This window comes from Thermobia domestica, chromosome 8 (assembly GCF_964235325.1).
Source record: "Thermobia domestica chromosome 8, izTheDome1.hap1.1, whole genome shotgun sequence".
Classification (NCBI taxonomy): Eukaryota; Metazoa; Arthropoda; class Insecta; order Zygentoma; family Lepismatidae; genus Thermobia; species Thermobia domestica.
The window spans coordinates 44,028,088-44,044,086 of record NC_137461.1 but is presented as its reverse complement, the minus strand read 5'-3'; the positions used below and the strand labels follow the sequence as shown (position 1 = coordinate 44,044,086).

The following is a 15,999-nucleotide window of genomic DNA, read 5'->3' as shown; positions in this document are numbered from 1 at the left end:
AAGAAATTTTCCCTTAGTATTTAACTATGCCAAGGACTTCTCTCTCCAGTCACAAAAGTTGCTATGATCTCACGTTATATTTATGCAGGAGAGAAAATTAAATCGCATTGATACAAAAGAGAAAAAAAAATGCAGTATCAAAGCATAAATACTTCGGCTCTTCGTTTGGTAAAGCATCTGAGTGGCATTAATGGAAAATACTGGTTGCTCCGAGCACTGGCGCATCCACGGTGTTCACCGCGTACGGACCTTCTCCCAAAACTTCCAAACTCAGCACACATTTGTTACTTTCTTAATAAAACTATATTTGTTTAACAAGGAAATGATTGATGTAGCATGGAAATTTAATCTTACACTTCATCTGTACTCTTTCTTGTATAAAAACAATCTACTTCTATCATTTTTATTTTCTGAAAAAAAAAAAAATATAGCTGAAAGTATTTTATAATTAATTATCGTGTACGGAATAATATCCGTTCAATACTGCATAAACGTAGTGACTTGTGGTATTTACCCCCCCCCCAAGCTTGGACCCCCAACAAAAATTTTCTAGGTACGAGCCTGGTTCCCAACCCCCCTCCTAATTTACAAAGAGATTTCGCTAAGCAATTTAGCAGTGGTGGTGGTTTTACTGGTAAGAGGGGTAGATTCCCATTGTAAAAAGAAAATCATAAAAAAGATTTATTACTCCAGAAATTTCTTCAAGACATAGCGAGAAAATATAATTTATAAAACGTAAACTTTTACAATTTCGATTACGGAAATATTGTTAACGCAAACGACGTCGAATAAATTACAAACCAGACAATACCTTATAGTATACAGCCAGGAAATGCATGACTATTCAAATCAACCGTCTAAATAGGTACAGTTCCGTACTGATAAGCTCATTCCATTTTATATAATTTCCTATTGTTATCCATAGTTTCTTTAATATTTGTTCTTAACGTCTTTTTACTTATATCTTAAGCTCGGAACAGTCGAAGCAAATAAACCTATAAGCTAGAATATTATACTTGATCAATGCAGGGGGTATATACCTACTTTTTGGCCACCCTGTATACAGTGGTGCCCACCCCCCTTATGTCTATGACGCACCCCTTCCCAATTGTCTGTCTATCCGTAGGTGTTCTTCTATGAAAAAAATCTTCTTTTCGATTACTTTTACCCTCCCCCTCATCAAACATATTTATATAGATTTTAACCCCCCAAATATTTCAATGACGCAGTTTGCGTTATAGCCCCCCCTTGTGGGCACCCCTGCTGTATATTATTCAAATGATCCATTCCAAGATACACGAACTTGTAACAAGCAAACAAGGTGCTGATAAAGTTTATGTACATCACATTTTGCAAAATTTACAGGTAAAATTTAATACTCCTCGTAAAAAGACATTTTTATAAGGAACAAAATATCTGCAGGCGGCAGAATTAAATAGTAAGTAATACAGTTGTATTTTATGTTTACAAGTCACGGTTACTAGTGTAAAATCGTTACAAATGCTTTACGACGGTTAAAATAAACAAGTGCATATGAAAGATGAGTTGTTATATACTATTTTCTCTCGGCGGAATATTTCTGCACAGTATGCAGACGTTATATATTATTTTACAATTGTAGCATTATTAGTGTAAAACCCAAAATATTTCCATTTTCCTAAAAGTCCGCTCAGGACATTTTAGGGGGCGGGGGAGAAAAAGAGTAAAAAAAAAATGAAATTAAATTGTTGAGTTTTACGTCCCACGATTATGCCGGTTAGGCTAAAGGAGTCAATATGGGTCAATCGATTGATATTTTCAAATATCGAAATATCAATATAAAAATATTACTAATCTATACTTTGATAATGTTATTTCCCGATATTGAATAGTGTACTTCGATATTTTTCAATTTTTCTATATTTTCAAAATATATTTCGATATGATGATGTCTGATATTCTAAAATACTTCGATGTTTTCCGATATTCAATGTTTATCGATATTTCGACATATCGATCAAATTTCGATATTTATCGATATTTGGTAGGGTATTTCGATATTTTTCAATATTTCGATAGTTTCAGAATATTTCTATATCTTTTGATATTTCGATGTATGATATTACAAAATATTTCGACATTTTTCGATATTCAATGTTTATCGATTTTTCCATATATCGATCAAATTTCCATATTTCATCGATATTTGGTAGGGTATTTCGGTATTTTTTAATATTACAATAGTTTCAAAATATTTCGATGTTGAAAGCCGGATATCGCACAGACCTAACGAAGAACTAACGAGATACCTAGCATTGCTAAGCTCATTTATGACAGGCAAACAAGAATATCAATTGTTTTGCAAATACACCATTCGTAAATCTATGCTCGTCGTGCAACACTGCCAACCTTTTCTAGAGTATAGCGTTCTTTCATCTTGCTTCCTCCCCTTCTTCATCTAACTTAGTGATTTCCAATCTTGTTTACGTGGCGCTTTCTTTCGCAAACCTCGCATACTTCACGTCCCCTTTCATCCTCTGATAAACAAAAAATGTCAAACATGTAGGACTGTGGAATTTTCTACACCTAAATTGTCCTAAATTCATTAGTGGGTTGCTTAAAGCAAATTGAAAACGTTCCAGAAACACTACGGTCTGCAATTATCACTTTTGGTACAGTTTCTTCCTGTCCCTCTATTCCCTTCCACCATGACTTTTTTTTTCTAATACATCCAATTTTGTTCTTTTCTTCCCAACTATTCCTTCACTTGGTAACAGTTTTCCAGTTCGATCCAATTTCAGATTTAATTGTCTCAATTCTTCTTTACGGCACATTTTGAAAGCCTCTACTCGTTTTACATTGCTTTTGCGCTATGTTCGTGTTTCTGACCGCTAGTATAGTACAAAACTCTAGTTCATTTATATAGCACAAAACTCTTTTAAAGACATTTAATTAGCTTTTTCGAGTTCTAAATTATTCTATGCACAACTAGACTTTATGGGAAATCATATACAGTGAAACCTCCCTTAACGGACACCTCTCAATAACGGACACCTCTATAATACGGACAGATTTTTTTGTCCCGGCAAAAATATATGTTCTCTTACGGAACAAAACCCTCCCTTTTACGGACACTCTCAGATACGGACGCGGACAGTCCTTTTCCCCCCCAAACGTTTCAATAACCTCTTCATAACGGACAGGAATTATTCTCGGTTCTGCCATATATTACAGTAGACAGAAAAGTCTTTTCCCCACAAGTGTATCTATCATGAGTCTAGACCGATGAACCATCAAACAGAACAGCTTCAAGCTGAACTTGAAATTATTTTTTTCTGCCCTCAATAAACTACTTTCTGGTGGAAATCATAGAAAACCTTCAATAAGTAATAACACTCATGTAGGGTCAGTCGTATGGCCAAGAATTCTATACAAAAGATCTTCCCTTCCCTAACAAATTTAGTCCTTTTTCCTCTGGGCCTTAAATCTTTTCCCGACAATTTCATAGATAACAAAACAAACGCTGTTTGCTTTACAATAACATTTTCAACGAACAATATTTCCTCGTACGTTTTTGAAAAAGTAACATTTTTCTTTTACTTATGATACTGGAACAAGTCTGGGTTGGAGTTTTCCAGGCATCCTTTTTCACTTTTTCTAAGAAGATATTCTTTGTGATTGGGGCTGAGTCAATAAACATATGTAATCACAATAACTTGCTTTTTCATCCATTCCGCCAGTACACAAACACACACACACACACACACATGTTTCTTCCGCAACTGTACTGAGGATTTTGAGAGGACACTTGCTAATGAGTTTAACCGCTTAGTTGATTCCTAAGGCATCTTTTGAGAAGGTCCTGAGAATTTGAAAGAAATTAAAAGCGCTTTCCCTCCCACTTTCCCCTCCCATGTAGGAATAAAATTATTACCATACACACATTATCTTTTGCAATATATGAATATATTAACACATCCCCAGCAATAATATACCTACTACTTAACAGAAATCAATTTCTTCTTCATCCCTCTCAGTAAGTCAAATACATACTAAATAGAGTATTTTCATATTGAATTTTACGTAGTTATGCTCATACATAATGTATTTACTGCATATTACTGCATACAGTTACCGTTGCGAGAAATTAAATTACTGTAACCTCTCTGTAACGGACACCTCTCAGTAACGGACAAAAATTCATGTCCTATTGGCAGTGGCGTAGGGAAGGGGGGCCCGGAGGGCCCCCCCCAAAGAGGTCCGACAATGTACTTTGGTACTTTGATGTTTGTAATTTTTTATATATTTTTATATTTATATATTTTTTTGTTTGTAATTTTTCTATATGTACCTATAACACCACTTGGGCCCCCCCAAACACACATCCTGGCTACGCTACTGCCTATTGGTGTCCGTTATTGAGAGGTTTCACTGTACTAGGTTGGTACGAGTGAAAAGTACCCTTGTAAAACTGGTGGGAACCTCCTTAGCAACACAATACACGGATTGGATAAGGTCACGCGACAACGTCGCAAACTCTCTTTACATCCATCCTGGGTTCAAACCCTGCTCCCGCCAAGTGAACTTTGTGGTGGACAAACGCCGTGTGCGTGGGTTTTCTCGGGGTTCTCCCGTTTCCTCCCACTTTCTTCATTCCACCATTTCATTCATTTCTCATAATCACCGTCTCCTTTAGCCTAGCCGGCATAACCGTGGGACGTAAAACTCAGATTTCATTTAAATTCTTTTTTCTCTTTATGTCCAGGGAAAAGTTGGAGTAGCCAGACAATCAGAAGTCAGTTTGTTGCTGAACAGTATCGTATGAAAGTACACCATGCAAAACACACAAATATACCACACAGTCATCAGATAATGCGTGTTTGAACAGGGTTATATGAAAACGCACCATGGAAAACAAAAATATACCAGACAATCAGAAGGCAGTGCGTTGTTGAACAGGATCATATGAAAGCGTACCATGGAAAACGTATAAATATACCAGACAGTCAGGAGGCAGCGTGTTATTGAACAGCGTCATATGAAAGCGCACCATGGAAAAACACAAAGGTACCAGACCGTCGGGAGGCAGTGTGTTGTTGAATAGGATTATATGAAAGTGTACCATGGAAAACACACAAATATGAGTAATTTTCTTTACGAATTTGCAAACAGCAAACCGCGAAAAACACTACATAGCAGTCCATTTGGGCCAGGAATGGCGAATAAACACATCAATCAGCGTTAATTTGTCAAATTTCGTTCCGGTGACACAGCAATGCAAAATGAGCCACGTGACCACTTCCTTGGATGGAGCTCCTCAGGAACACAATAGAAGCAGATCTTCCAAAAAGTGGCCTATTTATACCATTGCAAAAGAGCTAAGTGTATATCATACCCTGTCGTTCTTTGGTCGCATGTAATTGGTAAGATGAGACAGTTGGACACTTGTATGTCACATGAGAGGCACCAGTGAACAAGTCTTCCTCTGGAGGTGTGCAGTTCTCTGAGTGTAAAGAATTACCTGTATCGAACAGTCACTTCAGATGATGAAATATGGATCTGCACGACAACCGTAACCAATGAGAACAATAGTTGAATTTTAAACAACGTCCAGGACGGTTTCCAGTACCACTTCTCCATTCACAGAATATGTTGTTGCTAATATGGTGATCTGTGGTGGTAGTAGCAATCCATCATGTTATTCTCAGGCGAGGCAAAACCACCACTGCAAATCGTACAGTGCGGAACTTCAGGAAATGGTCCGTGCAATAGTGTAATATTTCACTTACCACCATTCAGAATCGCTATAACTTCACTCCATGTGGCATCAGGCCTATTCTGAGGACGGAAAGTGATCCAACGTTATATTATACTTTTTCAGATGTTTCTATTAAGGGTCTTCACTGCAGCGAAATTAAACTTCCGCTAATTTTAGAGTTTTTTTTCTGTAATATCTTCAAAACAAATAAAAAAATATTCGAAAAGCAGAAACGTAGTGAACTAGACAACACGATTTTGCATGTGATACCTTTACCACAATTCACCTATCTGCTTTTGATATGCCGCTATTTACAGAACCCGCAAAAAATGTTAAATCTATCTTCAGTACCAAATCGAAACCAGATGGATGAGTTGTGATAACAGATTCACATGCAAAATCGTGTTGTCTAGTTCACTACGTTTCTGCTTTTCGAATATTTTTATTTGTTTTGAAGATATTACAGGAAAACTCTAAAATTAGCGGAAATTTAATTTCGCTGTAGTGGAGACCCTTAAATAGACATATGTCTGTTCCCATTAAATTGACAAACATCGGTACTGTATATATTATCTTATTAATTTAACTTTAGTTTCTCTTCTTGATGACGGGGATACGAAGATTCAGTGGTAGAACGCTGACCTTTGGTGTGTGGGGTCCCTGGTTCAATCCCCGGCCAAGTAAGTTTGTGGTGGACAACATCATGTCCGTGGGTTTTCTAGGGGTATTCTCAATTCTTCTACATCCTCATTCCACCAATTCTTCCATCATCATTCACCTGCCTTAATCACCCGTCTCCTTTAGCCTAACAATCATAATCGTGGGACGTTAAACTAAAATATTTCATTTTTTCTTCTTGATGAGAGTACGTTTTGCCGCTGGAACAAAAAAAAAAAATGAAAAACGAAAAGAAAAGAAAAAACAATACTAGCATGCAGGAGTTTCTATCCATTATCCATTAGAAGTCTGCTGATGTTCTCACGGTCCCTAACGAAGTTTGAATCTATGCTTTCCCGCATGGAAGGCAGAGAGAGAAAGAGAGAGAGAAGGTTCGTTGTCATATTTCGGTGGTGATTCTTTGACCCAAAAAGCCCACAATCTTATGAAAAATAGAGTTTAGGTGAAATGCACTTCGGAAGTCCTCGTCAAAAGTCCCAATGAGCACGAAGCTTGCAAACTTTTTTTTTTTAGCTTTTTTTTTTAAGTCTAGAAGCATTGTAAAACACGTTACGTATGGTTTCACGCCTTCTTGCGTCGAGACATAGGAGGTGATGACGTCATAATTTTTAAAAAATATATATATATTTTTTGTTACGCCTATTTTCATTATTTTTTGCCGGGCTTACTTTTGCACCTAGAAGAGTGAAATTTTGCACAAACATTCAGTCCAACGAGTAGTATTTATCAGATTTCTTCAGATCTCTGCGTTAAAACAGGGGGGTTCAGAGGGGCAAAATGTTTTAAAAAGGGATATTTTAATCAAAAATCCTTTCCTTGATTTTCCCGCCCCAGATACATGATGGAGACATGTGAATGGTACCGTTTGAAAGGCAGTTCTATTCCGAAGAGAATGTTCTACAAACCATGATTCTAGGATGAATAAGTATGTCTCAGCAAATTTTTTACCTGAGATCAGGATCTTTTACGGTAATCTGGGGCATTGTGGGGAATATTGATAAATATTTTCCCGCACTTACTATTCAAGATTAGAGCTTGAAATTTGATACACACATTTAGCACACCTCTTAGTATTTTTCAGTTGATTTTCAGGTCTCTGCGTTAACACAGGGGAGTTCGGGGGGCTCAATTTTTTCAATATATATATTTTCAGAAAAAATCCCGATTTCTCTGAAAATTTCCCGCCTCAGGAACATGATCGCGAAATGTGAATGGCATCATTTTAAAGGTTGCTCTATTGCGAAAAAACGAGGTATGAACCATGATCCTACGATAAATAGAAATGATGCTGTAGCCGCTTGGCTGAAAGTCTATAATTTACCTTAAAAAACAAAAAAACAAGATCTTAAAAGGGATAACCAAAAATTTATTAGCCCGCATTAAAGAAAAAAAATTGCATCCTCTTGGGCATTTGGTCAAAGCATAAAGCTACTACAATCAAACCATATTAATCTTATTGAATTTGTCCAAAATTCATTTTCTACAAAAATACTTTATTGGAGTGAAAATAATGTCCCTTGCAAATCCCTGGTGAGGCGTCTACCTTACAAACAATGGTCTTGGTTCAGTTGACGATGAAAATGCGATTTAATTTCTATTATATCTTTGTTACAACGTAACTCAGAGGCACACCCTGCCTTTGTAAACTAGGTACCCAGCGGCTGAGGCGTCGGTACATTACCTCCAGTAGCATACGTTTCGAAATCAAGAGATTTTCCAGGGCCACCCATAGTGGCAACCTGTACCTTTACCATGCAATCTGACAAATAGTAGGTCACCTAGTACGAAGGATTCCTGAATCTACCTCAAGTTATGTAGGTTTATGGTGGAGAACACAGTGTCCGTGGGTTTTTCTGAGGTTATTTCGTTTCCTTCTACATTATTATTCCACCAAGTAGCTCATAATAATTCACTTTTATGAATAATCTCTCTCATTTGAATAAAAACGTCATGTAAGTTATTGGAACCATCACAAAACAAACGTATTTTCGAAGACTATTTCCCATTATCAACTTTTGCTCGTTTCCAGTAGTGTCTGCTTGTTTCATGATACATTGTCTAGGAGACATGACGAAATAGAATTTTCGTCACGAGATACGAGACAAAACTAGAAATATTCCAATAGTAACAAGAAACAGATATTCCTTCCGATATGAGACAATTTTCGTCACGAGATACGAGACGAGACCAGATATCTTCCGATAGAAACAATAAACAGATATTCCTTCCGAGATAAGACAGAATTTTCGTCAGGGGATACGAGACGAAATCAGAGCTCTTCCGACAGAAACAAGAAACAGATACTCATTCCAAAATGAGACATTACTTTTACGACTAGGGGCGTACTCACGCGGGATCTCCCCGGTTCGGACCTCTCCAAAACAATTTATAATTCGACATACATTTGTATACTTTCTTAATAAATGTTTACTTCTTTAGCGGAGAAATGATTCATGTAATCTACAAATTTGAATTTACGCTTCATCTGTATCCTTTCTTTTCTAATAAAAGCAATTTAGATCTATTTTTCCCACGGGAAAATAGGTAGCAGTACTTAATAAAGGTTTGTTGACTTTTCGTGTGCAGAATAATACCGGATCCAACAACGTATACAAGGTTGTTCACCCTGGGGATTCGGATCCCCCCGAAATCCTGAATTTCTGTAAATTTTAGGGGTAATTCCACAAATGTTAATATATAATTCATTCTCCTATTGGATATGGACCCCTCCCGAAATAAATTCCTGTGTACGTATCTGACCAGGTCAGTACTACAAAGATGTAGTGTGCCGTAGTATTGGCCCCTCTCAAAAAAAAAAAAAAAAAAACTGGGTGCACGAATGTTCCCGACACTTTTTCAATATAATGAATTGCCGAAAAGAAAGAAAAAAAAATAGTTGAAATGAATCTAATGTAGAGATGAATGGACCAAAGGAAAGAGGGATGGATTAACATGCTTAATAATATTAAAACGAATATCTCCCAAACGTTAAGCCATGTATTGCGTACGTGAAATGAACTTCAGTACTATACATATATCTTGTCACACACGACAAAGTCATAAGATAAGCAAACTTCAAGAATTGAGTCTCATTTTCAAGACGAGACGGGTAGGGATGCGCACGAGACAAGATTTGTGGCTGTCTCGTTTCGAAAATGTGCTGTAAAAGTAATGTCTTGACTCGAAAAATGTATATTTTTCGATTGGAAGAACCGTGTCTCGACTCGAATTTTGTCAGGAAAATCCTGTCTCGACTCGTCTCGTGCGCATCCCTAGAAACGGGAAATTTCTCGAGTCTTGTGGGCAACACTTGTTCATCCAAGCTTTAAATCTCAAGTACTCTTTTAGTCATTGGCGTCTCTGGCATGTAAAATTTGGGGGGGGGGGGGCATCAAAGGAAATTATCTAACTGCTAGTGAGTATCTAAATAAATTAAATTAAAATAAAATAATAAATATTTCGTATTTCAAAATAGTGGGGGGACGCGTCCCCCCGCCAGAGATGCCCATGCTTTTAGTGTTACATGATTTATAGAAGGAACAAAAAATGAAATGAAATTTTTGACTTTTACGTCCCACGGTTATGCCGGTTAGGCTAAAGGAGACAGTGATGATGAGAGATATGAAGAAAGTGGGAGGAAACGGGAGAACCCCGAGAAAACCCACAAGCACAGTGTTTGTCCAGCACTAAGTCCATACGGTGCGAGCTGGGATCGAACTAGAGACCCCAAGCACCGGAGGTGAGTGCTCTACCACAGCCCCCGCATAGAAGAAACAAAAACATCATAAATTTATTAAGGGATTGTACGAACACAATAAAGATCATTTATCAACGTTTAAAGATACAGAAGTCATTATACATTACATATCTCAATATTAAATGTGGTTTAAATGTTGTTATAACTGTATACCTTTCAAGAATCTCTCGCGACACGAAAGAATCTTCATAACTTCTAGATCAAATTAACAAGATAATCAGAGCATAAATGTTGCACATAAATTAAAAAAGGTTTCCGAAAATCGAGACGAGATTAGAAATACTTTTCGAGTTCGAGACAATACGAGAAATTGAACCAAAAAAATTACGAGACGAGAAAACCTTATTCCCATCTCCTTTTGTGAGGAACAGAGTTCTGTTTGGGATCCTTATGGGAAATAGCCCGGTTTTTATATAAAGATCTGTTTGACATCTTTATATGAATAATAGCGCAATGTTTATAAAGTTCCATTTTGATCTTTACGTGGGAAATAGTGCGGTGTTTATAGAGATCTGTTTTATATCCTTACATGGAGAAACAGCGCAGTGTTTATAGAGCTCTATTTGGATTCTTACGTGGGAAATTGCACGGTGCTTATAGAGTTCTGTTTGGAATCTTTATATGGAAAATAGCGCAATGTTTACAGAGCTCTCATTGGATCCTTACGAGGGAAATAGCACGGTGCTTATAGAGTTCTGTTTGGGATCCTTGCATGGGAAACAGTATAATGCTTATAGAGCTCTATTTTTGGATTCCTACGTGGGAAATAGCACAGTATTTAGAATTCTGTTTGGAATCCTTACATGGGAAATAGCGCTATGTTTATAGATTACTATTTGGGTTTTTACGCGGAAAATAGCACAGTGCTTATAGAGTTCTGTTTGGGATCCTTACGTGGGAAATAGCACAGCGGCAACTGTTTATAGAGATCTATTTCGATTCTTGCATGGGAAAGAGCGCGGTTTTTGTGAAGAGAGTAAGACGAAAGATGTTAGCATTGATTGAACTGAAACAGAACTGCAACGTTAAAAAGAAGAGGTTAGCTACCGTAGGGCATGGAACTTTTCAATTTGAGAGAAATGACCTGTCAGTAATGATACAGATAACATTTATTAAACTTATCCAACTTCCTCAGCTGTCATTGGTTAGTTTCCAATTGCAAACCTCTAACACAGGAGTTTTAATATACGATGGGATACGTCATTAATCAAAGAATTAAAAGTAATGTAAACTTTAGAAGCAATGTATGAATTAGGACCATACCATGCAAAAGTTCAAATATTGTGTACTCATATTAATTTCAATAGAAACGTAAACTTGAAACTCGGTGTGGTTCTAGAACATATAGTTGGTTATACCTAGGAAGTTTAAAAAATGGCGTAAAGTATATGAAAAGCTTAATAATAACTAATTTCTTTGCGTTTATTTCTTCGGATCTTCTAATTATGTTCTTGAAGTAATGTAAATGTGTTGTTCTTTCTTTACAGGTGCGTGAAAGTAACGTAACTTGGGTATCATCGAATTTAAAAAATTCATTTTAAGCCCGGCTGTGGTAAAAGTAATTTCAAGTAGATTCTAATACATTTTTCCTTCATGAACACCATGAAGTAATAGCGATGAATTTACCATTTTTAGGTGCACGAAAGCGATTTTACAGTATCTTGATTTTCGGTTAATTTCATTTAGGGTTGATTTTGGAGAAAGGATCGAGTGTCCGGGACTCCAGTGAATTTGAACTGAGGTCGACGACGATTTTCCTAAGCCAGGGACTAAAGATTGTACTGAATCATTAAAAACATGAAAGAACAAGTATCTGAGCTAGCAGAAAGACAACGGGGCACCACAGGATTAGGAAAGAAGTACTGTATGTATTATTTTTCTTAATTTTAGAAGAAGAAAATGTACTTACCAGTCTGAAAACAGTAACTGAAGAAGCAACCACAATTCACTCAAGAAATTCTTGCCAGCGTTTTAAGCCTGTCTGATTGTTTCAGAAGCTGTCTGTAAACTGTTTGCTTTCACTTTTGGACAGATAATTATCACCTTATTTCACTGAATCTCGCGCACTTTCTGTTATAGTTCACAGAGAGAGTTAGTTAGTTATGTGTGAGAGAAAAGGTGTGTGTGTGTGGATGTCTTTTTTTCAGCAACTTCTCTCGCTGCTGCCTGGCGCGACAGGTAGACACCGACTAGCTCCAATCTCGGAGCGGCAACACAGAAGTTTACGTTGTAACCATGTGCGAATGCCGAATGTAGGGGAGAGCTAGTGGGAGCGGAGAGAAAAACTTTTTTCCAGTGGTGGGGGCAGAAAGAGACCAAAGAGAACGTATTACAATCTGAAACATCGGATGAGAGACTTTGAGGAAACTCCCTTTTTCCTAACCAACAAGCGAGCTACCGGATGCAATTCCCATGACGTGTCTTATGGCAACCCCCTCCCACTCTTCTTCCTAACCGCCCCACGCAAAAAGCGCAAAATCAATGAAATTGTTTCCTTTTCCTTGGGCGAGAGGGGGTCCGTAAAGGGGAAAGGGGACAGGAATGTTGGAAGAACGTTTAATATAACCAATTATACAATGTGCGTCTTAAGGTTTGAAAGAAAGAAACACTTCTTGTACGACTGCTCCAAACAATAGGAAAACGCCCCTTTCGCTGTCGCTAAGTTCAAAGACGACAGCTTAATCAATAGAAATACTTTAAATCTCACAACGGGAAATCCAAATTCGATTCTTGCCTTGGCCACTCGCGTTGAGCAAGCACCTTCGAGTTTTCAAACCTAAAAAGTTTGGCTTGATCTTGTAAACGAATTGAAATTATCCCCATGGTTTTCCAGAGATTGGCTATTAGAGAAACATAGTTCGCAATTATATAGAGAGAAGTTTTCGGCTAACTGGGAATTCGCACCAATATCCTTGTATCTTATATTTCAGTCCGTGTTTCCGTCCTTCGCACGGCAAGAATATGTTTAAGGCATTATTTTATGCAAATTAGTATTTAAACCCCTTTTTCTCCTTAGCATACCTTATTTCAATTAAAGAAGTAGAGTAGAGTGCCTGAGGGTCTTGGGCACGGGAGACCTGGGTTCCATTCCTGGTAGGAGCTCATGAGATTAGGATTCCATGTTAAGCTCCAAATCTACATAACCTCGATGCTGAAAGGGACACGAAACTCCATTCAAGCAACTATCTGAACATGTTTATATTAAATACCCCCAGATTTTCAAGCTATTGTCAGACAGACTGGTCGTCCAGAAAATTACGTATTTGTGTTCCCTAATAAAATTATACAGCATGTTAATAAAAAAGCCCTTGTTGGGTAACCCCTGCGTTCTACCCGTGGATCTCCCATAGTCGGGCTCTTTAACATAGTTTCAAGTACAGTTATAAAATCGGGGGACACGGGGGGCGGCTAATTCTGGTGCGTGGGGTCCCTGGTTTGATCTCCGGCAACATTGTGTCCGTGGTTTTTCTCGAGGTACTTCCGTTTCCTCTCATTTTCTCATTCCACCAATTCTTCCATCATCATTCACTTGTATTAGTCATCGTCTTCCTTACCCTAACGGACATAAGTTTGGGACGTTAAACTAAAAGATTTAATTTAGTTATAAAATCTTAATATATGAAAGATAAACTGTCAATACGCTATCCTGAAATGTTATACAACCTTGCTTAAGAGTTTTGTAATGTTGGTTGTAGAAAGACAAGGGGTAAAAAAAAGAAAACGAGAATCCTTACAAGAAGCGGCAAGCGTCTCAGTGTGTCACGCTATTTTTTTAGTAGTACAGATTCTCGCTAACAGATGTCGCTAAATACGCTCTCACTGACCTGCCTGACACAAATATGTGTCGCTTCGTGGGTTATTATTTGCCTGTCTGACGCTGATAGATGTCGCTAAATGTGGAATTGTTAAACTCCTTGAATATAATTGCATAAAAAATATGGTATGAAGTTTGGTCTCCTTGATGGTTAAACTATCGGTAAGAAAAAGAATTGTTTAGTGTAAACAATAAGCATGATTTTACCGTACGGTATACAGCTTGATGGAGGGTGCGGTAGCTCAGTGGTAGAACGCTTACCTCTGGGCGTGGGGTTCCCTCGATTGGATCCCCGGCTAAGTAAGGTTCAGGTGGACAACACGTTCCTGTGGGTTTTCTCAGGGTACTACTCCCGTTTCCTTCCACTTTCTCATTTCACCAATTCTTCCATCAGCATCTACTTGCTTTAATCATCGTCTCCCTTTCTTTAATCGTATAACGTTAAACTGAAAGATTTCATTTCATTATATACAGCAGGACGTAGGCTTGGACGCACTTACTCTCATTTTTGATTAGAAACAACTGTCAAGGAAACGTATACATCAATATGAGATTGATTTCATTGATTCTTGGATATACAGGGTGTTTCAAAACAACATTTGGGAGGTGATTCATGACATCAAGATAAGACAAAATTTATAGACCAACCTGGTTGCACAAATGCTTCCTTTCGGAGTTACAGGCTGCCGAAAACAGGAAAAAATCAACTTTGGAGACCCATTGTTCCAAAACTATAGGACCTATCGTAGTCGGGTCAAAAATTCACTTAGGAACTAGTATATGCACTAAGCAAATATCCGAGTTTCAGAATCCTGTGGTACTTTCGCAACAGATTTTATAGAGGTAGTTGGGTAGTACTTCAAATTATATGGCCGTAGCCAAACTCCCTGTATAAAAATTGCTTCGCGAGTACCTTAGAATTCTGAAAACTGTATTTTTGGGTAGCGCACATATTAGTTCGTAAGTGAAGTCTCGACCCGACTACGATAGGTCTCATAGTTTTGGAGCTGTGGACCTTTGAAATTCAATTTTTCATGCTTTTGGGGCAGCCTATAACTCCGAAAGGAAGCATTTGTGCAACCAGGTTGGTCTATACTTTTTGTCTTATCTTGATGTCAGGAATCATCTGCCAAAGATTGTCGGTGTTGTTTTGAAACACCCTGTATATTGGAGACATCAAGAACGAGGCCATTTGTCCCCGTTCCAACGATTTTTTAGGAGGGAATGTATGTAAAAGTCCCATTCCAGCATTTACTTGATGGATCTGAATAACATCTTTAGTCAAATGGCCCACTGCAAGACGAGAGCCCGTGACAATTTGATTGTGAAGCGAAATCACCACTCGTTTAGTATCTTCCATAAATGTTTCTGTGGATTTGCCTACACTTGAAACGGCCAATATTGCATTTTGACGAAAGGGAGATTGCGTTGAATTAGAGACCCTGAGTGTTGCATTAAAACTCAAATAATATTCCCCAAGACATGGCGGGTAACATGGTCAAGTGTCGGTGGGATTGTAGAAGTAATCTCGTAATCGTGCGTGCTGAAATGAGCAATGATACAACTACAAATTGAATTCCTTATAGTTCAGACCCCACGTTGCTCTAAAAGGCAACCCGAGAGATACCATACCAATCGAATTCATTAAGAATATGGGATACAAGCGCAATAAAGAACTATTCCAACTCCCTGTTCCCTTTCCACGTAACCACAGATTTAGATCTATGATTCATTTTGACAGAAATAATATTTGTCCTTTTTGTTCTGCTATTTTTGAAGATATTTATGATTCTCAATATTCGAATATCTGTGTCAGAGAATTAGAGAAGCGTGTAACATGTTTTAATTATGTAAAAATGAAAAGTGTGTTTATGTTTCTTGCTCGTTTCGAGGCTTGCTGTCATCTAGACCTTTAATTAAGCTAATAGAATGAATAGCATGCGTTTCTTCTCAGGGTGTGGTCCCGGATGTAATTCGTGGTGGGAATACATTGAACAGGGTATGGATTTGAAT

The 15,999-nt window shown here is 37.7% G+C and overlaps 1 protein-coding gene across 2 annotated transcripts in view; it reads right to left on the bottom strand.

Annotated features, from left to right (window-relative positions):
- LOC145692848 (endoglucanase A-like) overlaps window positions 1–15,999 on the bottom strand; it is a 135,521-nt gene that overhangs the window by 69,037 nt on the left and 50,485 nt on the right. The window contains exon 1 of one of the 2 annotated variants that reach the window (XM_081768361.1): window positions 12,082–12,477. The exons of the other annotated variant lie outside the window; for it this stretch is intronic. The gene's annotated coding sequence lies outside the window, so the exon portion shown is untranslated. Of the gene's footprint in view, window positions 1–12,081; window positions 12,478–15,999 lie in introns of those variants that run through there. 2 annotated transcript variants of the gene reach the window in all.